This window comes from Ammospiza nelsoni, chromosome 5 (genome assembly GCF_027579445.1).
Source record: "Ammospiza nelsoni isolate bAmmNel1 chromosome 5, bAmmNel1.pri, whole genome shotgun sequence".
Taxonomy (NCBI): domain Eukaryota; kingdom Metazoa; phylum Chordata; class Aves; order Passeriformes; family Passerellidae; genus Ammospiza; species Ammospiza nelsoni.
This window is the reverse complement of record NC_080637.1, coordinates 6,565,915-6,589,234: the sequence shown is the minus strand read 5'-3', so window position 1 is coordinate 6,589,234 and position 23,320 is coordinate 6,565,915. Positions and strand designations below refer to the sequence as shown.

Here is a 23,320-nt window from a genome sequence, read left to right as displayed (position 1 = left end):
TCATAGGGTGAATCCAAGGGGAAAACCTTGGCAAATGCTTGCCCAGGGCCAAGCACCACCTGCAGTGTCTGACTGTACTGGCCACCAGCCCCTCCAGGTGACAGTCACAGGATGCTCTTGGCTGGTCAAGGAGAGCCACATCACAGACCATGTCACCCAAATCCATCCCCTGCCAAGCACCCACACCATGCTCCCATCACTCCAAAACCAACAACACAAGGAACTGGCTTCAATCCACCTCTCTCTGCCAACCTTTCCCATCCCATGTCTCTCATGAACTCAGGGCAGATGAGGATTTGGCCTTTCCCCACCCAGGAGCCATCCCCTCCAGCCCTTTCAGTGAAACACCGGAAAATAAACACAGATCTACCCAAAACATTGGTCTGGAGCCAAGGAAGTATTACAGTACTCCTCAGATCCATTTGTCTCACTGCCTGAGATGCAGTTTATTACTAGGGTGCTGTGGCACTGTGAAATTTATGTGCCACAGACTCACTCCATCCATTCCAAAGAGACAGGGAACAATTAACACCTCCCCGTTCCTGATGCTTCTCCCTTCTGCTTTTGGCTTGCTCGATTCCACTTCCCTTCTTCATCCTCCTGTTATAGAAACAGCAGAGTACAACCAGCATTTATCTTTTTTTCCCCAGACAGACTTTAGGAGAGGAGAAAGCCTCCCCAGGATGGACACTTGCTGTCCCCAGCTCCAGCCCCAGGCTCCAATATTCAGCTCCACAAGCAGAGATCTGCTGCAGCCATTAAAATGAAATCTGCTGGGTTATGCCTGGAAATGCATTTCACTTTACTAGCATGATTCCAGCAAAGTTTATCAAATTGGGAATGTGTGATGCCTAGCAGAAAGCCTGAGTGGTTTCCTAACAAAGCTTTGCTATCCAGGGCCATGTCTCATCCAAATTACTTCTACAAGTTCCACTTAACACCTACAGCCTCTGCTCCCTTCAGTGCTGCACAGCTCAAATAACCTCCTGCCCTCCAGCTTTGGGAAGAATATTGAAATTCCCATGATCACACAAAAAAGGCTCTATCATTTTGGGGAAAACCCAGGACAATTTCAGCTGAGATGTCTGAGGAACAAGTGGGTCCAGGCAAATTGAGGAAAAAAAATCTTGAAAAAATAAATTACAGTTATGTGAAAATCCAGAGCCTCTAAGTTGGTGACTTCAGAACAGTTTTGAGTATCAATTCTATTAGTAAGTAAGCTGAATATTGGGTTTTGGGGGTTTTTTTTGCCTCAATAAGAGCAAAAGATGATGTTCTTCAGGGCTACAGTGAATTACTTGGGAAATGTGGAAAAAAAACCCTGGGACAGGAAAAAATCAGTCCAAAGGCAGGGCAGTGCTTCTTGCTGCACTGGAGCTTTATTGTGCTGATGCCAGGCCACAAGGGCAGGACAGCCCACATGGGAGGACTGGACACACAGACTTTGAGGGAGCAGGGCAAGACTGAGTTTGGGATCCAAAAGGGAGAAGCAAAAAATAGAGATGCAGTGTTAAAATGAAGGAAAATGTCAAAATTTCTTTTCCCCACAATCCTCCCTGCTGATGTTGATCATAAATAAAGGCACAAGCTCAATCTAGTGGTACATCTCTTTCTGATACCAAATAAATTCTTTTTTAGGTTGAACTGCTGGGTGCTCACATTACTTTGAAATTTTTATACAAAGCAAGTTTCAAAACTCCAGGAAGAAAACATCATGACAAACACTTTTGCTTTTTGAAAACACAAGCTGCAAAGCTCCTCACGGCAGTTTTGGAGCAGCAAAGGGAGATAATAAAAGCAGACATAAAGCTGGTAGACAAGAAAACACATGCCAAGTATTTTGGAGCACTTGGCTGAGGACAAGCGGATGGTTAAGTACCCAAATGAGCTGGCTGCATTTTCAAAATGTGAAATTTCAGCTTGTGGATATTGATTTCCAGGCAAGCCTGGTTCACTTCACTCCCTAGGGCTTAACTGCCTTTGAAGGTCTTTAGGAGCCTGTCCAGAAAACATCTGCTTACTTCAGGGCTGTTTTAACCATGGGCTATTTCTTCACTCTGAGAGCAAATCAGCAATACACTGACTCCAAAGAGATGCTCCAGCCTTCATGGAAAGCCTTTCCCATTTTGCCTGCAATGTTGCTTTCCTGGGCACATTTTAAGCAGGACACAGAAGTGGCATCCCTGATCAGCAAGGAGAAAATTTCCACTTTTGGTATAGAAAGCTCTGAACTTATGGAACAAATAGGATTGATTTAGCTCATGTCTGCCCTCCACGCCAGGCTCTGAGGTCTCTCTTTGCAGTGAGGTACATCCAAAAGAGGCAAGAGCCTGGGAGCAGCTGAAAGGTCCTGGCACGCCCAGAGATGGGTCTGGAACACCCATGAGGTGCCAATGAAGCTGTGACACTGAGCAGCATGGCTGGTGTGCAGGATGGCAGCTGGTGGCCAGCTCTAGGCCTAGGGCTCAAGGAGCAGTGCTCAAAATAAGCCAGAAAATGCAACATCCTTCAGCTACCTGAAGTTACCAAGGAAGCAAAAACCATCAGAACTGGGCCTGATAAATAGCTGGTAAAATCCCATCACCTGTGCCCTCACTGGAGCCAATGTCAGCTTCAGATCACAGGAGAACTCCTCCACCTCTTCCAGCTCATCCAACCCCAGGGTCCTGCCCCATAGCAGACATGGTGCCACATTGTGAGCTGCTCATTCCTCACCCCATCTGTGATTTCCATCTGAGACACCCACATCTACCCAAATTCAGACAGCACTGGTCATACCATGAGCCCAGACTGTCAACACAAGGTTGGGGAACCAACCAGAGAAAAAATGCTATTCACTGGGATGGGTATTAACATTCAGTTTCTTTGCTATAGGCATTCCACCCAGCCCTGACCTCCTCCAAATCTATTTATCTACTATAAATGGATTAAATTCAGACCCTGATATCAAGCTTTGTGTAATGAGCCAAAGATTTTAGTGGGCAGTTTTGAATCTTCAGTGGGACTTGTTATTAGTCACAGAGTAATTCTGGTAACCCTGGAGGTCTCTAGTCTACCCCACCATGTAAAACACATCCAACAGATCCTGTGCTCAGGGCCACGTCCAGCCAAATTGTGAACATTGCCCCAGATGCTCTGGACAGCCTCCACCCTCTGATGACATCCATGGTAAAAAAAGCTTTTCCTACATTTAGCTGAAATTTCCCATCTTGCAACTTGTGCCTTTTGCACCTAATCCTGTCACCACAAACCTCTGAGCAGAGCTGAGCTCCTTGTTCTTTACACCCATCCTCCCATTAGGAGCCTGTAGACAGCACAAAGATCGTCCTTGAGTCCTCTCCTCTCCAGGCTGGACAAATCCTTCTCAGTCTCTGCTGGTGCACTCTGTGCTTCATCCCACAGCTCCTTGGCAGCCTGTGAGTGAATCAATGTTTTAAGGGGACATTTATACCCATGGAGCCCAAAAAATGGTGTTTTCCTTCTGGCAATGCTAAGGCACAGATGCACACCCAGGATGAAGGATTTGCTGCCTGGGCAGGTACAGCTGAGCTGCAGGAACCAGCTGTGTGCTCACTTCTCCCCTCACAGTGGGAAGTGAAACCAGAAAATAAATCCTGAAGCCGGCAAACAGCAGACAATGGAGAGTCACTAAACTATGGTAACACAGCCACGTGTGGTCACAAGCCAGAAACTGCACCATTATTTTTGTCCTAAACCAAACACAGCACTAGATCTCTTCAGCAAGGGCCAATCTGGGCAAATCATCCCCCATAAACCTTTTTTTCTTTTTCTTTACTGCAACCTTTGTTCTTTTAGCTATAGAAGTAAATTATTTTTCTGTCTCTACTCTGGGCTTTATGTTTGGCTGGCAAATGTTGAATTTCACACCAAGAGAAGGGGACTGTGTGCCAGGTAATGTAAAAATACAATCAGATAAAAGAATTCCTCTGCTCAGAAAGGAAGGCTTTGGAGGGAGCAACCTGTGGCTACAGAGACTTAACTTCACTCACTAAAATTCAGAACAGCTGCAGCATCTCTTTAAAGCTGGTTCAGGCTTTCAGTGAAAGTTCACACAGCACACTGGGGATGTCAGGACTCAGTGAATTGGGCAGGAACAATCAAAGTTGATGGTGGTGCTCTCCAGAAAATAATGCATCTTCATTTGCAGCACAAATGATACAGGGACATCATTATTTGCAATAAATGTTTTTTTTTAAGAGCATTATTAGCACCAAGTGATTATTTGGAGATATCAGTTGTTTAAATGCAGCCAGTGTGGCAGAGTGGTTGTTTGTTCATAAAGGAGAAAGAAGGGTGAGACAACTGTGCTATGCATCATGTAATTACAGCAGCAGGGCTGGGCTTCTTCTGGTGATGAAAAGCTCCACAGTAACTCCAAAATGTGCTCAGCTGGTTTTTATTTACTACTGCCATCAGCACAATCTTTCTTAAGTATTAGCGGAAAAAAAAAAGTGAGAATATTTCATAAAATTCACTTAGTCTTTTATGTGTGACCATTAATGTGTCTGAACACTGACTTCTTCTCTTTCTTCTTTTCATTATTTGATGTATATGGATCTCTGACCATGCTGGACGGAGGCATTGAGAACACTAGGGGAGCTCCTGGTTTGAAAGTTATACCAAGGCAAGAGAAATCTTAATCTTATTCTTGAAAATGTTTCAAAAACAAAAGACAATATTCATTCTAAGAATAAATTTCACTTGATCCTGCCATGCTCAGACATATGACTCAGATCCTTGATTCTGAGAGCACATATAAGGATCAGTTCAGGGCTGAACCTAGGACTTCTTACATGTACAAAGCAGGAGAAATAGGTGCTTTATTTTTCATTTCACTGTTATTTTCTTTGGCTGTTTGCACAGCCCTCACTGGAATGGTTATTAACATTCAGTTTCTTTGCTAGAGGCATTCCACCCAGCCCTGACCTCCTCCAAATCTATTTATCTACTATAAATGGATTTAATCCAGACCTTGATATCGAGCTCTGTGTAATGAGCCAAAGATTTTAGTGGACAAAGTTTTACAAAGTTCTGAGAGTGGCACCCTGGCTCCCAGGGCAAGGCTGGCTTAAACCAATGGAGCTGTTCCAAGCTGTGTTTCCATCCCCTTGCTCCCCACTGCACACTGTCCAGGGATGGTGTGAATGCTGCTGCTCCCTGCTCTTTGTCAGGAGCTAATGCTTGCAGTGTGAGCACTGCCTTATGTCAGCTAGGAGAGTTTGGTTTTCTGGGGTTTTGTCTGAGCACCCTGTGTAATCTACATAACTGTTCTTTTTCTTTCTTTGCCTGGGATTCCTTCGGTCCATTTCTTGTTTTGGTTTTCTTGGTTTCCTAAGAAAAAATAACCAGATGCTGTTTATTTCCCTCCTGTAATTTTCAATCTGTTGGAAATGACTGGTACAGGCCTAATCAATTGCTGATTCTCTATTTAAAAAACACGGATGTTCAACATGGATGTTCAGTTTGTACAACCCTCTAAGCAGGAGTAAATTTTACTCTTCTAACCCCGCGCTGGGTTACAAAATACCCATCTCCATCTTGCCTAATGAAAAGCCATCAAGTTTTGCTGTATGCTGCTTTTTTTATGAGATATGTCATCATCAATTCACATGTAATTAATAAGCCATGACCCTCAGCTAATAAGCAGCGAGAGTGCACAGATTTATAGGTGGCTGGGTGTCTGCTCCACTGGTTCTGGCTTTGGCAGTGTTTCCTTCTCCAAACTGCAATCCCTGTGACACCGTCACAGCTCATAAATACCTGAGGTGAGGCTCCTTGTTGACCCACTCTGAGACAGCACCAGTGCTCTGTGCCATTGCTTCTGCCCATTAAAGTCTATTTCTCATTATTTCATAAGTAACACAAAAATTAAACTGCATCTGAGGCAGCAGGGAAATCAATCTTCTCCACAGAATCACTCCAGTTAAAAAATTCAATAAATATTTTATCCATTTAGGCACTATATATATTTTAAAAAAATTGTAGCAAGAATACACTTAAAGAGAAGGCAGAAAAAATATGCCCCAAGTAGCCAGCATCTACACTGCAATAATATTCTTCTTTATACACTCAGACAAGTGTTTTTAGGAAGACAGATGATGTCTAAATGTTCTTTCTTGATAATTTCTTGTGTGCTTTCAATTTTCTGCAGATAATTAATCATTGTAATAGGAGCATTTAGACTTTTAAACACACATTTTTCCACCAAAAAAAAAAAGAGTCAGTCAGGCTGGTAATGTGATAACTGTTCTCCGATTAATTAGATTTTCAGTGTGAGGTATTCTATAAAAGCACATCTATTCAGAGATGTGGTGTAACACCAAGCAGTCTTGTAGCTAATACTGGATCTTTACAGATTTAAATGAGGCTGCCACATTTTGTCTGTGGTTCTTGAGCTAAAATATTCTACTTGCTACAGAAAAACATTTATGAACATTTATTCAACCCTACATTCCCACACAAAGGCAGGTTATTGACGTGACTTGCTCCAGGAACGCAAGTTTTACAATCTCAATCCATTTCAAAGAGTCAGGAGTGAAACCAAGGCAGTGTCTAACCTGATCAATGAGAGGCACAACACCAGACCCTATTCCCCTGCTTGATTCAAAAGTGGATTCAGGAATCCCCGAGGATTCTGCTGGAGCGAGACTTTCAGCAAATCACGAGCTGGCAACAGAGCTGGGGGTAATTAATTTATACCCATCAAGAGAAGCAGCAGTTTTAAGGACAACTCCCACATGCCCTCAAAATAATGAATCCTGAGCTGTAGCATTTTCTTTCACAGCTTCACACCCCTCAGAGCTGGAATCAAGAGTTATTTGTATGAGTAGGTCACATTTTTGCTGTGGTTCCCTGCTCCTCCCCAGTGGGATACAATGGATTTGGGGGAAAAGACCAATATCCAGGAACACACTTGTTGCCTTGAATCCCTGGATATCCATGGTGTAAATAATCCACCAGCCCAGCACCAAAGCATCCCAAAGGATGTGGGGATGTGTTTTAGGGCCATTCCTCAGAGGCAGCCAAGGCTGGCAGTGTCTGTGTCACCAAGACTGAACAATACCATGAGCATGAAGCAGCAATGCCAGAGGCTGGAGATCATTCCCAAAACACAGGGTGCATGACCGTTTTCCCAACTTTTGCAGCACTTACAGTTTCTTTCATAGAAACCTTACAGCTACAGAGGGACCCTTATCTTTCCTGGCAAAGCCAGAACATTTTTTAAGAGCCTGCCTAGTGCAATATGTGGGTATTTTCTCTCTTTTCACCTTGACAGCTGCACACTGTTGCCCTCGCTCCTGTTCCATTTATCCCACTGGGAACTCTTAGATTAAGTAACTCTTAGATAAGAGTGGGAAATTAGTCATCATAAACACGTGGGCCCAGTGAAGAACTGCAACTTTCAAACAGCAAAAGAGCTTTTGCTGCAGTGCTAACACTCTGCTGAACTCCACAACTCCTGATGAGATTGCTATTTTTTGGTAGGGTAAAAAGCTTTCAATCAGCAAGAGGTTGTCCCAGAAAAAGAGTTCCTGTTGATAAAGGACGGAGAATTATTTTTGTCTTTCAAGATGTCTAGGACAAAGAATAATTCCCAGAACCTGGGTCTACCATGATTTCTGAGCATCACTGCATTATTATGTGCATAGTCTGATTGGTTTCAGCAAGAGCATGGAAGAGTCTGATCCTGATTGACCCCTCAGTAGCAAGGGCCTGAATTCAAAGATTTTCTGATGATTCACCAAGGCCCACAGAATTTGGAAGTTAAATTGGCTTCACACCTTTCTAACCTCAGCATTCACCATGCAAAACTGTTCTCTAGCTGGAATTGTGATTTCTTACAGAAAGACTTGCACCTACCACCACAGCACCTCAGAAATACTAATTCATTCAAACTCATAATCCTGCTGTGACTAAGAAATGTTGTGGTCCCTGTTTTACTGGTATGGAAATGGAGATCTTGAACAGTCATAATTTTTGGACACAGGAGTGGTAAGGAATCCCTGCAAGAAACAAGTAAAGCTAAAATTTTCTAACACTCAGTCTGTGCCTTCGATCTCAATAAAATACATCTGCTTTAAACAATGAGGTTTTGGATGGATTGTTTAAAGAAAAATTTAGGCTTTAAAGAAAGAAGACGGGGTTGTTCTGATAACCCTCTTGCCTCTTTCCCACCCTGGAGCAGCAGAACTACAACCTGATTTTGTACCACACAATACACAGAACTCCCAACTGCTCAGTTCTTGGCACTTCTGTGCCAAAACTGAAGAGCTTTTCCTGCCAACCAGAACTGCTGTGTTATTGTTAATAATCATCTGTACAGACCACTGGTGTGCAAGAACATCATGCTGGAAATGCTTCCTTTGCTTCACAGCGCTGGAGAAGAGAACCATCTCCTCTGCACTGTTGAAGAGAACTTCCAAAAGCAGAGCAAATTCTGAGCTGCCAATAACAGCCACATGTCTGTGAGGCCACTGTGTCACATTCTCCTGTTCACTGTAAATGGGGGATTGCAGAAGTGGTGAGCAGCTTCAGAGATGCACGAAGGCTTCCGCTTAGCAAGGGCTCAGCCTCTTGGCTGTTTAGTAATTTCACAATAAAACTCAAGAGATTTCATGGTTCCACTGTGAGTTGGAAATTGATGCTACGTAGGAAATGAGGAGGGCTTTGCTCCTGCAGTTGATTTCTCTGTTTTCCATGAGCAGAGCAACAATAATTGGTTCAGAATTTATGATGCCATGGCAAAAGTCTGTCTGTAGGGCACAGGAGAGAGACCCAGCCCCGTTATCCCCCAGAGGCAAGGCCCTGTGCTGCCCTGCTGTATGACCAACAGCAGTAGAGCATCTTCCATCCATCCCTCCAGCGAATTTCCTGCAGCACAGACACCCAGCTGCCCCGAGCAGAGTCATGACCTCCAAACCACTGCACAAAGGCTTGGGATGGCTTGGCTGCTGTCCCCTGCCAGCCCAGGGCATGCCACAACGATCCCAGGGACAAAAGGTTCGATATCCCAACCCCAGGCTCAGCCTTTTTCCCATGGATGTGTCGATAACACGAACGATCCACGTCCCAGTGGATCAGCACAAACACACTATGCAAAAAGGCAGCTTGAAGCTCAAAGAGCAAAATCTGCAGCTAAGGACACTCATGACTCAGTCTGGTTACTCTGAAAGCAGCTCCTGTGGGTGGCAAGAAGTGGATGCAGGCACCGTAGAGCCTGGCAATGATGACAAATAATCCAGAATGCTTCAAGTGCTTGTGCTTGATTTAAAGAACAGAATTTTTGCATACTTTCCCATATTTTCTGGTTATTATAGAGCCAAATTCTGATGAGACCTGATATTTATATTATTTTGTCACAATAGTTAACTTTGATTTTAAAAGTTGGCTCAAGTCACATGGAGAGCAACCTGTAAAAGCAGCCTATACGATTGGAGCTGCCATTTTTTGTGGATTTAAAAAACTACACACTGAAATTCTACTGGACAATCACTATACACTTTACAGAGACAGCTCCTGGCCTGAGGGATTTGCAGAGCAAATAAATGCAAACAGGGAAAACTAAATGAGACATCAGAAGGTCAGATGAATATGGAAAGATTAATGGAAGTGAGATGGGGGAATATGGCTACTAGGAGGCAGCTGTATGGGAGGAAGGTAGAGCTACACCACGGGGATTAGAGCCAGATCAAGCAGATTTCAGTAAAAATACTAGAGTTTTTAGGAGGGGCAAAAGGTGGTTTTTTGACAGACACTTTTCACTCTTCAGCTCTGTCCCCTAGCATATGCTCAAAATGAATTTGAGCTCTTCTTGGACATGAGGAGACCTTTTCCTCTCTCCTTCCACTTATTGGTATCCTGTAATGTTTGAGAGGGGCTGCACCAGCCCTGGCAAAGCTCTGGGATCTCAGTTCCGGGAATCTCTATCAGGCAAGATATCCCCAGGTAATGGCACTGAACAGCCTGTCCTGTCACATCCCTTGTGCAGCCTGGAGCCATCCCAGGCACCTTGGATGGGTCCTCCAGGGCAAGCATTTACCAATCCTTTATACTGCAGCTCCTCAGACATGGCAGCTGTACTGTCTACGCAAAGCTTGCCCAGGAAAGATCACAGAGTGAGGCATCATTTTGTGATCCTTGGCTGTAAATTTGCACTTTCCAAAGATGCTCATATCCTACTGAAAGCATAAAGGAAAGACAGCTGAAAATTGCTGTCTGCTGAGTGACTGCAGTTTGAAGACTCCTCTGAGTACAAAAGAAAGGAAAATATTGTTCTCTTCAAACTTATGGATCTCACCAATCCAGGGATGAGCTTCAGGGTCAGGCAATTTCATGTTTCACAGACGAGTGCTTAGAAGCCCAAGAAGAAAATTACCCTGGTGCAAAAAAAAACCCCCAAAACAACCCACAAATACCTATTCAGCTAGTGCCAGGAGAGCTGTGCAGGCTCAGAGCACTCATGAGTTTAACTGCTGCAGTGGAGCAAGAGCTGGCTCCTGCTAAGCACTGGCAAAAACATTCCCTTGGTATCCACTTGTACTGCCAGAGCTCAGAGCAGAGGTTTCCATTTCTGCTCCCAGGGGATGTGAGGGTGAGATGGGACACAGAGCTGGGCCAAAGCAGGGAGCTGGCACACACAGCCCCTGCCCTGCAGACAGAGATTATTTTCTTTTCCAACTTATCTGTAAAATCTCTTATATGGAGACCTCTTTTTTTTTTTTTTTTTTTTTTTTTTTGCAACTGCATTTTAGATTAAAAATAGATGTCTCTGTGATGTTACAGCAGTTGTTAGCAGAGGTTGTTAGCAGCCTGCAACAGCTCAGAAATAAGGTTTGATGGAAGGGGTGGTGTCCCCAGCAGCCCAAACACATGGACAGACTGATATGGTCTAACCCAGCTCTTGTCCATCAGGTAGCCAACACCCACTTTACAGCAGCCCTCTCCCATTCAGTGGGAATTTTGCCTTTTCCTTTCAAAATAAACACAGCTGGGCTATGAGTCTGGGTGTGTACATCCCATGAAGCAGCAAATGAGATATTTTAACAAAAAATTTAAAAATACCCTGTGGGGAGTTTGTGGCTCAGAGAGATGGAGGAAATACAACCCTGGCATATGAGGATTTCCATCCTACACCACCCTTGTGACAGGAGTACAGCTGGAGAGGCCCTGGGGAATTATTTGAGGGTTGATTGCAAATTCTCCCCTTTACAGGTGGCTGAGCTGGATACTGTGCTGGATATGAACAGCAGGAAGAGCAGGACCAGTCTTGGGGATTGAACTTGGGAGGAAGGTTTAAACAAGGTAAAATTAACTTTGGACTGTAGAATGGGGATGAATGAGTCCTCCCTGGCATCCTGGAAGATGTAAGAGTTCCCCTGGAGAAGCATTAGGATCCCTCTCACTTGAGTGAATTTTGACTGCTTTGGACAAAATGATGGAGAATATTTTGCAGGGAACAACCCTGTGGGTGGAAGGGATGATCTCATAGGTCTTTTCCATCAGTGATTTCCAGGTTTTTGTGCCTCTGACATAAAACCCTGAAATAGCAACATTAGTCTAGGTCAAGATAACACTAAAAGCATGTGTTTAATTTTACATCTGGAGAGGAGTAGATGTGCCACACAGCAGCTGTGTGAGTCATTCCCAGACATTGTATACCACCCCCAGAGTGAGCCCTGGGATGAGGGCTTCTCCTGAGCTGATGGAAAACCAGAGCACACAGCACAGGGACCACAGGTATAAATATCAGCACAGATTCTGCACAACAGCCTTGACAAAATAAGGGCTTAGCAAAGCCTTCAGGCTGCCCTGCTCTCCCTCAAAACTGTTCCTGCTCTTTCTGACAGCTTTGGGAAGGCTTGGGCACATGGTGGGGCCTGCACCAGGCCAGTTCCCACATCCAGCATCAGAGGCTCAGGAATGTTACACACAAGCTCATGATTGAATCATGGGAAATGTGTGCACACACAACCTCACCTGTGTCAGCCTAATTACCTCTCCTGTCAGGCTGAGCCCATTTCCCAGCAGCTGCCCAGGTTCAGAGGACACCCACAGCCTCTCCAAGAGCATGGCTGAGGAGAGGGCCTGGCTGAACCACAGCACCCTGGCTGTAAATAAATCACTCACTCTGCAGCAGCTCACATTATTTACCCACCAAACTGGCAACAGATCAGCTTCCCATCTTGCAACGAGGGCAGTAATGCTTGTTTTTACCACACACCAAAACATAATGAAGACAAAAACCACTCCAGAAAGTATGGCTGTCACCAAAACAATCTGAGGCCCTGTGGATTGAACATCACAGGTCATTAACTAATCCCCCCCAAATGCACAAGTAACTCTTGCTATGGTGGAAGGAGCCACAGACACATCAAGGGAAAACCAGACCCCTCAGGGATCAGCAACCACTGTCTTATTGCAGTCTTGCGGCTCTTTCAAACGGCAAATATGAGAGGAGGTTGAGGCAGATCAGACAAAGGCAGTGTTTGAATGCAGCACTAAGAAAGCCAAAGAAATTAACTGAATTTTCTTAGATGGTGCACTAATGCTGCCCTGAATGTATACAAAGGAGAAAACTGTTTATTGGAATCATTAATCCACATAAAACATGATAAAAATGCACTTTTACCATCTGGCTTCAGTTGGTGTGTTTATTAGTAGGGGATTTGAGGCAGTGCTAGCACTGCCCACTCCTGTGATTCCTGGTCCTTTTCCAAACGCCCTGGTTCCCACTGAGCCTTCCAGCAAAGCTTTCTAAGCAGGGTGGGGGGAAAGTGGGATGGCATGTGACTTTCTTTTTGCAAGCTCCTGATCGCCTCTGAAAAAAATAAAATTCAAGCACAGAAATCTAAGTTCCATAACCTAGAAAGTAAATTTGAATAATAAAAATTTGTATTTAACTTTTTTTTAGATCTTGTAGTTTTGGAGGCATGAGTTCTGAATATAGATGATTGCCATAAAAGAACACAATGGGTCCCAGGTAAAACATCCTCTTCTCTTTTTCTTTTCTTGATAGAAAGTAGTCTTACCAGCAAAATCTTTCCCAGTGGTACAAAGAATTCTTTTCCCTTATGAGATTCTGATGGAGTTGGCTTCCCATTTTAGAACACCAGTGCATACTAATTTAGAGTATGAACAAACTAAGGAGTAAAATGTAGCAAAAAGAAAAATAAAATAAAAGAGGGTGTTTTGCACACATTTCTATGGATAGGATGCAATTGATAGAGCTGGTTTTAGGATGAAATCAATAGGCATCTCCTTGTAGAACCCAAGGCACTCCAAGTTTTGGGCTGCTTCCTAGGCTTAAGAGGGCTCACAGCTGAGTTCCAATTCTAATCCATCCTTTATCATCTAACCACGATCCCACCTCCCACAGACAGCAGTGGACTCTCCACCATGGAGGGACAGGCTCATTTTCCTATCAGCTTTTTTGGATTTCAACAGCCCACACACACAAGGTTGGATTTCCACCTAAGGCTGACTCACTGTTTGACTTGCTTGCAACCCCAGAGGCTCAGTACCAAAGCTCCCTGTTCCCTAAAGAGGAAGAAGCCAGCACCCCCAGCACCCATGGCAGATAAGGGGGCACCAAGGAGACCCAGCAGGATCCATCAGCTTTGCCCCAGGCTGTCAATCCCCAAGATGCAGCTCCTGCCTCTGAGTCATCCCTGTGCCGAGCACACAGCAGCACAGGCTGATGCCAATTTATATAACTGCAAACCCATCAGGTTTAGTCACCCTCTCCTCGTGGCATAACCCCCACACAACACAAACCCTGCTGTGTGCTCCAGAAAAGCAGCATGGCTTGGGAAGCCAGCACCATGCCAGGCACGAGGGCAGCACACATTTTCCCTGAGGATGAGAGGGTTAAGTTTAGAAACTGACTCCAAACACATTCTCTGGATTGTTTTGAGGATTGAGAGGAAAACAAGTATTCCTTAGAATTCTCTCACTGTTTTCTAAATGACCTCTGCTAGAGATCTTAATCTGGCTTTTAATAGGTTCAGCAAAGAAATCTCATCTCAGGGGGCCAGGGCCAAGTTGGAGCTGGAGTTAAAACCTACCTCAGATGAACTGGCAGAGGGGTCTCTGGAGATTCTGCCCCCTTTGGAAATACTGCTGCCTTTTCACTAACGAAATCCATCCATCCCCAGAGACCTGAGCTCATGAACCACCATTCAGGTGAAGGTCTGCCAGATGTGTCACTGTGATTCAGCAGGGCTAAGAGTCAGCAGCACCAAACAGAGTGATGGAGACTCCAGGACTTTCCTGTGTGCCCATTTTCCACCACAAACTCCACGGCTGGGGAATTGAGCTGAAAGCTCAGGCTTGGCAAGAAAAAACTTGTGTTGCACCGAACAGCATTGCCGAATTTCTGTTTCTAAAAAGGGCAGAAAATAATTTTCTTCCAGGATTACTAACACTTTCTCTACTGAAAGCACATTTCAAGCTTCTGGTTTAGTGCAAATCTGCTCAGCTCCACAGGGAATGGGAGTGCCACACTGGCTGGCACGAGTCTCTTCTGTCTTGGGGAAACCAAGTTTGGGTCATTAAAATTTGACTAACTAAACTGTCCTTGTCTTCCCATAAAAAAAGTTTTGCATCTCTTGCCACAACCTAGAGATAAGCAGGATAACACCTGTGACAGACAAAGCAAGTCTTGTACATAGTCTGGGATGAGTGTAGTCATCAGATACAATTCTAGATACTATGATCACATTTCCAATTATGTCTCTCTGCCTGCATTTCCTGTAGAGTCTTAAGAGAATACCAATTACTTAAATCCCTCCCTACTCACTGCACCTGGACCAGAGGCACCATTTAATTTCACAGTCTGGGCACCAAGGCAGAAAGAAACATAGATTAGCTGTATCCCTCACAGGATTTCCGAGTGTAAATCCTATGGATTTATGTTGTTGCCTCCAGCTCAGGTGAAATCTTCAGTTCCATGAGACCTTTTCTCACTGCGTCCAAATGAATTCATGGTGGGGCCATTACCAGCTAACAAAGGCAACAAAAAACTGAGTCTGAAACATAATGGCAGGGCTGTATCCAAAAGTGAAGTTAGATGAGCAAGAAGCATCCACAACAGAAGACTCTCTATATAAATAGATACTGTGACACATTGCTTTCTGGAGGTGACAATCCTTCCCAAGGTTAGGACATGGTTAGGAGATGAGGGTTACATACACTGTTCCACGCCCATGTTTGAGGCAGTCTGGAGCTCTCCACAAGGTCAGGGTGGGATGGCCTCTGCAGATAGGGTGAGGGCTTGGCATGGGAACATCTCCAGGGATGAGCCCAGGACATCATTCCCATGCTGAAAAGCAAACCAGCCTCCATCTCCCTGCCAGAGCCAAACACATGTCCCAGATTCAATGCACGCTGCAATCTTCAGACTCTCCTTGGTACAACTGTTCCCCAAAATAGAGGGGAACACCATGACACATCCTGGAGAGCAGGACCCTGCTGAGATATCCATTGTGGGATGAGAGGCACCCACCACAGGGTTCATCCACACACAGCTCACAGAGTGACTCACAGGGGAGCAGGGAACAACAGAGCATCGCTGCTCTGGGGTGTGCAGAGGTCCATGCAGGAACAAGCAGCAGACAGGGAATACCCTCTGCACCCACAGGAACTGTAGTTTTGTCTGCATTTCTCAGGGCAGCAAAAAAAAAAAAAATAACCCTGAAGGTTCTCATGAGAGAAGAGATGCCAGAGCAAACCTCATCTGGGAAAGTCGTGGAGTTGGCTTATGTAACAACCTGACCCTAAGGTAAGGCAGGAAGTAATTCCATGCTTGCATGACTCACTAGTTTATTATGAGCAAGCTGACTCTTGCAGGAGAGCTTCCACTGAAAGCCAGACCGCTGACAAAGGGCTACAGGCAGCCAAATACCACAGACCAGAAATCCAAGGTCAGCCACACCACACAGGTTACAAGGAGTTGGAGGCTCCCACCCCTCCAATGGAGATGTGAACATCCAGTTTGGACTCCTACAGATTCTATGGTTATCCCCAACCTCAGCATTTCAGCCCTCACAGGGAGTGAGGGTTGCCAATAAAAACTACTGCAAACTGAGAGAAAGAAGGTAAAAACAACAGGGGAAGCCAAGGGAAAACGCTAAGTTTCCTGGAGGCTTTCCATCCCTGCCTGCTTGGCCTGGTGGACTCCAAGTCCTCCAAGACCAAACACAGGGACAGACAAGTGAGAAATTAAATGTCTCCTGCCTGAAAACACATCTCAGAGCACTGCAGCACTGATCACAATGCAGGCACACTCACACCTCTTCTTTCTCCCTCGCAGTGGCTGGCCAAGGAACTCCAAGATGACCCCAACATCACACCAGCAAAGGCCAGGAGTGCTGCAATTCTGTTTTGTGTGAAAACCAACCCCTGAGGCATCCACCAACCAAAGGGGTCTCTTCCATCATTTGGTCTTGGTCATCCTTAAATCCCACCCCTGCCCCAGCCATTGCACAACCCTTCACAGCACAGCCTCCTTTTGTCTCCCAGCATGGTTGCTTAGCTGCACAAGAGCCCACAACCCTCTCCTGGCTGTTTGCTATCAACACACTCTATCAAGAGCTTTCTCATCAGGAAATTGCTTTCCTATCTGTATTAAAATTAGTTTTGGGGGTGGGCTGATTTCTCATGGCTTCAGCATTAGGCAGGATTCATATGTTTGCTTTCCTGATTTGACTAAGCAACAAAATAGTTTGTTTTAGGAGCCTCTAGAACACCCAGTACCAGCCAAATACCAAAATCCTGATTTATTAAGGAATCAGCTAATGCCCTTTTACTACATAATCTCATAGATTATATGCATGCACCACAGCCTAGTGTGGAAGCGAATGGTCCTAAACTCCCACCATATAATAATATAATTAAGATAATTCTTATAATATAAATAAAATAAATTTTCTTCAAATGTAGAAGAATTATCTCCATAAAACACCCTCCTGCTTTCCCCCAGTCAGCTCCACACCAGGATTCGGAGGCTCCTTCCCCATGAGGGTCTTCCTCACTCTACCCTTTCCACACACTGTCTCAACATAACCTGGAGCATTTACCTCCACACTATCCTATACACACTGCCCTTCTTATAGTGATAAATAGGGCTCTTTGCACAGCCCTACTCCAACCAGCTCCATCCTCATTTCCTTTCTGTCCCTTAGGGAAATGCAAGCAGCAACGTTTTAATTTGCATGGGATCAATGTGTAAAGTAAAACTGATGAGAAGGCAAATTATACTGCAAGGCATCAACAGCTGCCATCATCTCACAGCTGTCAGATTCCTGACAAATTTGGTGGCCTTTTACAATGGGGTTACAGCATTGCTGGAAAGGGGAAGAGCAGCAGATATCACCTACCTGGATTTGCACAATGCATTTGACATTGTCCTGCACAACCTCAGCAGGTTTGCTGATAGCACCAAGCTCTGTGGTGTGGTCAACACACCAGATGGAAGGGAACTTCCAGAGGGAAGGGAACTTCCAGAGGGATAGGCCTGAGAGTTGGGCCTGTGTGAACCTCATGAAGTTCAACAAGGCCAGGTACAAGGTCCTACAGTAGGGCCAGGGCGTTCCCAAGCTCAAGCATTGGTTGGATGGAGAATGGAGTGAGAGCAGCTCTGTGGAGAAGGACTTGGGGGTGTTGGTGAATGAGCAGCTCAACCACTGGCCCATCACTGTGCTCTCACAGCTCAGAAAGCCAAACATGTCCTCAGCTGCACCAAAAGCAGTAGGAAGCAAGTCAAGGGAGGTCACTCTGCCCCTCTGCTCTGCTCTCATGAGACCCCACCCAAGTACTCACAGTTAGCACTGGGATCCTCTGTCACCGTTGAGACTGCCACAATACAGAAATTTTCACACACAATATGCAAAAGCGTCAACACCCACAGAGCAACACCACACCACCTCAAAGGCTACAAGCATTTGCCATTCCTCCTCTCTAGCCAGCCTTTTATACCCCTCATGTTGATGCATTGCACCTGTGTGCCCTCTGCTCCCTTTGGCGGTTGGTAGCACACCTGGGCACTCCCTGTCTCATCACCTTCAATGCTGCTCACCTGCTTCTCACAGCTGTGTCCATTGGGGATGAGGCTCAGCCACAGCCCCACTCCCAGTCACCACAAACTGTGTGCCTACAGTCCCCAGCATAGGAAGGACATGGACTATCTGCCAAGTACAAAAAAACTTTGTTTTCGCTGCATTATCTTATTGTCTTTCTTACTTCCAGCTGGATTAAAATCACTGTGTATTAACCCAATCACCTCTTAGTTTCAACATACCCCTCACCTGCCTTCTCCTCTCACTTTGTGGGTGAAAACCCAGCTCACAAAGTCTTTTCACTTAAGGAGCTGCTCCATCTTTTCAGTCATTTTAGCTGTTTTTCTTTGGATCTTTACCTCTGTCCTGACCTGCCCTGGCACAGATACACCTACAGCAGCAACACCCCATCACACACCGGGTTCTCAGCACACACCCTGACCACACACAGGTCTTTGCTTTGAATGCCACTGAGCACAAGATCCCAAATAGCTGCCAACTGTAGGGGGATTGAATATAAGGAAATAAAGGTAGTACAGAAAGTAATCTTACCCCTAAGGAGTTGCAGCTGGGCCAATCATCAAAGATTAGGAGCAGGCCTGACTTTACCAGGCCACAGCTGTAGCTAATGAGAAGAAGAGTGCTATAGAAGAGTGGGGTGGCTGGTTGAGAGGGGAACTGGAGTCAGTTGGCTACTGTGAGAAGAAGGAAGAGTCACTGCTCTGAGGAGCTGCCTGTGAGAAACATCAAGGAGGTACAAAACTCTTGCAATAAGGAAACAACAATATCAAACCTTTGCAATATAATGACAACAGCTAACCATGACTCCCAAGTTCTCTCCCCCAAGGTACAGCTCCCAGCTCTGGAGTTTAGCATCATGAAGGCATGGTTTAATTTTCCCTTGATGGATTATTGCACGTTTATCTGTGCTGGAGCTTGCATGCCCTGTTTTTGACACTCAGTCATTTTTATGAGGTCTGTCTGGAGTTCCTCACCATCCCTGTGGCATCTGACTACCCAAAGCAGCTTGGCTTCATCAGAAAACCCAGTTTTCCCTTTACGCTTGACCTGACACAATTTACAGCCTTCCCCATTCTCTTCATTTGAACAAGATCTCCATTTCTCAGATGCCAGTCATCTCCTGTGATATGCTGTTTAATCTCCCTACTGATTCTGCTAGTGATTTAGGGGACAGCAGGTTTTTTAGCTTCTAAGATACTGTTATTAACAGCCTCCAGACTTTATGCAGTCTTCTTCCATTTTTGAACTGCACCTTCATATTTATCCCTCTCCTGAAACTAAATATCCACATATATGCCTTGATTTTTCCTGCTGTGATGTTAAAACTAATTGTATTGTACTTGCTACCAGTGAGCTCTACCACTAATTCCTCCTGGTCCTGGCACCACTTCAGGATAAATCCAAAATAGCATCTTTTCTTGCAGGACTTAGGATTAATTGTTCTAGGAAGCAACTATGTACTTACTCCATTGAAAACTTTCTCACTACATCTCATCCTGATGAGGCACTGACCCATTCTATGTATGGACAGTTGAAATCTCCTTCTATTAATACCTGTCCTAAATTTTCAGCTTCTTTAATCTCACTTAATATTTCCTGGGGAGGGGAAGGAGGGGATGTTCCTGTAGTACAATCCTACTACTACATTTATTATTAGAGCTGGAATTTCCACCCACAAGGATACCACAGCTCTTCTCTTTTCCCATGACACTTCTACGCTGCTGCATTTTGCGTTATCCTTCACTTGCACTGTCACTCCTCCTCCCATACATCCTACCCCAGAGCTCCTATAAATCTGGTGCCTTGGCAACACTGCATTTCTCTAATTACCTGCTTGTCCCCAGGGTAGCTGTGCTGGGTTTGGCTGGGGTAGAGTTAATTTTCTTCACTGTGGCTGGTACAGGGCTGTGTTTCAGATTTGTGCTGAGCACAGTGTTGTTAAAATAGAGATTTTATTTTTTTAATTGTTGATCAGGGCTTACACAGAGCCAAGGCCTTTCCTGCTTTTTATATGGCTGCACTGGCAAGAAAGTTGTGGGTACTTGGGAAGTTGACTGGAGACACAGCCAGGACAGGGATATTCCAGACCAAATGGCATCATGTTCAGTACATAAAGCTGGGGGGAAAAGCAGGAAAAAGAGGGGACATTTGGAGTGATGGTGCTTGTCTTCCCAAGTAAATACCACTTGTGATGGGGCCCTGTTCTCCTGGGGATGGCTGAACTCCTGTCCACCCATGGGAAGCGGTGAATTAATTCCTTGTTTTGGTTTGCTTGTGTGGGCAATTTCTGCTTTCCCTATTAAGCTGTCTTTATCTCAATCCATGACTGATCCAGCTTTTACCCTTCCAGTTCTCCCCCTGATCCCACTGGTGTGGAAGTGAGCCAGGGCCTGTGTGGTCCTTGGTTGCTGGCTGGAGTTAACCCATGGCCCTGCCACACCATGGCTGTCAGCTGTCCCCAAACCCTTTGCTGCCTCTGTTTTTCCAGGCTTCCATCACTGTGTAATGTTTTGTTTTCACTGCAGCACCTGGGAGCGTGCACATCACTCAGCTGCTCTTGCAGACTTTATTTCATCTCGTTGGGAACTACTGTGGTTAGACACAGAACCAAAGTCCTAAGGCTTAGATCTGGATCCACATTTAGACACAACAGAAGAGCTGCACTGCCTGATTCAAAGCCAGTCTGGATTCATATTCAAACTCCCCTAAAGGTCAGGCAAATTTGAAACCATTACTGCAACCAAATCCACTTATCCATTAAAAAAGATGATATAGAGTGGGTGTATTATTCTACATTTTCTGGACTTTTACAACGATCAAATGCAGTATAAGGAATCTGTAAGCTCTGTACTTAATTTTTAGCAGTTCTGCATCACTTCCATGATTTTCTTCTACTGTCTTTCAAGGACAAAAGATAAAAATGGGTCTGATATGATAAAAATTAGCTACACTACTTGTAGGAAGATACATCCAGCTACAACTTGAAGAGACAACACAGAATACACATAACAGCTGAACTCTAAGGGGATCCACTTCATCTGTGTCTCAGAGCCAGAGAGCAGAGCCCTGGCTTTGCTGTAAGTTTATAGAGTTGTAAAATACAGCACAGTTATATCCCTGCTTGCTAAGTAGGATGGTAGGGGAAACTTAGCAGCCTCCCAATTTCAGCTTTTAGGCACAGCTTAAAGTCTCTCCTTGAAGGTCTGGTCTTTGCAATCAAATTAAGCAGCGTTAAGTGGGCAGCAGGACTGGAAGTTACTGTGGCAACACAGACCTAAACCAGGGACTGTAGGTAGTGGTTTGTTCAACCACCTGAGCAATTGTCAAATGACAATTTTCTCCAGCACCTTCCTGGTGCCCAAGTTCCTCCTCATGGGAATGAAACTTCTCTGACAGGCACCCCTGAGTTCTTCATTAGAAAAAAAACAAACAAATAAACAGACAAAAAAATGCAAACAAAACCAAAATCAGCATTATCCATTCAAAAAATCCAGTAGGTTTAAGGGTGAATGAGTTAGAGCATCCCATTTTTTCCCAAGATGCTCTCCCAAAAGGCACATGGTGATGGTTAATGTAAAAGGAAAACCTGACTGAAGGGAAATCATCCAAAAGTCTGAGCATTGTTGACAGACCCTTTAAGAGAACTGCAGTAACACAGGAGCTACAAGACTCATATCATCCAAACTGTCAGCACCTCTCCTCCTCACAATATTTTGTCACCCACCATATAATCCATTTGGATTTAAACCCTCATGATACAAGACTTGCTTGGTTCTCTCCTAACAGAGTCCTTGGATATCAGAAGAGCAAGTTGTTCTAATTCAGCTCCAACAAGTAGCCCTACAAAGCATGTGTGACAAGGCAAAAACACACCCTGTGAAGAAATCTCTGTTTACTGAAGTGCACCTGCAACTAAAATGTCCCTTGTAATCCCAGTGAGACAAGGAGAGAGGCTCAGATAAAGAATCCTGGAGTGCTCCAGGGAGAAAAACAACAACCTGACTACGTAAGTCGCCAGCAAGTGACAGACCTCAACAGACAAGTCATTAATGTCCCCAGTGACTGTCTCTGCCTATTAGTGTAAGCTGCATTAAGGGGAGCAGAGCTGTAGGGAAGTCACAGAGATTAACTAAAAATAGTCAAAGAGCCAGGGAGGCACACTCCTGCTCTAAACTCTTTATGAAACTTAAAATAAAACCACCCCCAATGGCTGGGAGACCCATGTGTGAAGCAATTCAGTTACTAGAGAGGATGAGCTCTGGTAAACACAGCACAACTTTCACATGCCACTGGGGCTCAACCACGGGCTGAAGGGGGCCAGCTGGGGGAAAGGCTCTTGTCTCATCCAGCCCAACATACACAAAGGAAAATCTGTTTATTTAGAGAATCATTCATTGGTTTCGGTGGGGAGGGAGGTTAAAGCATTATTTGTGATTCTCTAAAGCCACTTGCTTTTAATTCATTGCCTAATCCTCAGGAGGCATGTAAACCAGACATTTTTTTTACACTGAAATAAAAGAAGGTGTTCAATTACACTCGGGCTGTGTTGAAAACAAATTGGAAGGGTACGAATGAGCAAAGGCTGCCAAAGAAAGAAATCTCTTCCAAGTGCAAGGATACCAGTTAAACACAGCCCAGAGAGCAGACAAGGCCCATTCTTACCGGTGTCCCCCCTTGTTCTCCACGTGCCAGGCACCCAAAAAGCACATCTGTGTTGTACATGTGGGCATGGATCACAGTGTGTTCAGTGAGCCCAAACACTGTATTTGCAGTAAGACAGGGAGATTGTCACAGACATCTTTTATGAAAAATCCTTTCCTTAGGATTTTTCCTCCTGAGAAGCTGAGAGGCCTCAAGAACAAAATGTAAACAATGATTATCTGCTGCTGTAAAATGCAACAGGTGCATTTGTGATTGGTCTCATGTGGTTGTTTCTAATTAATGGCCAATCACAGTCAGCTGGCTCGGACAGAGAGTCCAAGCCACAAGCCTTTGTTATCATTCTTTCTTTTTCTATTCTTAGCTAGCCTTCTGATGAAATCTTTTCTTCTATTCTTTTAGTATAGTTTTAATATAATATATATCATAAAATAATAAATCAAGCCTTCTGAAACATGGAGTCAAATCCTCATCTCTTCCCTCATCCTCAGACCCCTGTGAACATGGTCACAGAAGATCACACCCAAGCCCAGCACCCAAGTCCAGCACCCAAGTGATCAGCTAAC

General features: G+C 44.8%; 1 protein-coding gene and 1 long non-coding RNA gene across 4 annotated transcripts in view; one reads left to right on the top strand and one right to left on the bottom strand.

The window, feature by feature from the left end:
- CAMK1D (calcium/calmodulin dependent protein kinase ID) overlaps nucleotides 1-23,320 on the bottom strand; it is a 223,111-nt gene that overhangs the window by 176,656 nt on the left and 23,135 nt on the right. The gene's annotated exons all lie outside the window — the stretch shown is intronic.
- Nucleotides 18,762-22,820, top strand: LOC132073897 (uncharacterized). Its single transcript, XR_009418540.1, has 2 exons — nucleotides 18,762-18,828; nucleotides 21,882-22,820. It is a non-coding gene; the product is annotated as an uncharacterized LOC132073897 (long non-coding RNA).